A 435-nucleotide genomic window follows, 5' to 3' on the forward strand; every position below is an offset into this window, starting at 1 on the left:
GATTCTATATACATTTCTGAACGTAATATGAACATTAGAAAAACAAAACTCCAGTTTTTCCCAATTTATTACACTTTAAGTGAAATGTTACATTTACTGTTTTAAATATTTAAATATCCCCCATCCCAAGGAGTGAGTAGGAATTGAATGTTCTGCGTCGTTGAAGAGCTAAGGTTTTCCTGCTGTCATTGCCGGACCAAGATGAAAACCAGTAATCAAAAAGGAATTGCAGAATTAAGATTGAAGTCTTCTGGGATGTGCCTCAACATAGTTTACTACACAGGTACTGTCTTTTGAGAAGAATCTACCTGGAAGGTGGAGGCAGCAAGTTACTCTGGTCGCTACTGCTCTCCCCCTCCATGAGAGTTGCGCGTTTCCGTATGCCATGCCACTCGGTAACCATAAGCCAGGAGTGAATACAAGTCATCAGAATAT

Source organism: Cryptotermes secundus, unplaced genomic scaffold (assembly GCF_002891405.2).
Source record: "Cryptotermes secundus unplaced genomic scaffold, Csec_1.0 scaffold89, whole genome shotgun sequence".
NCBI lineage: Eukaryota > Metazoa > Arthropoda > Insecta > Blattodea > Kalotermitidae > Cryptotermes > Cryptotermes secundus.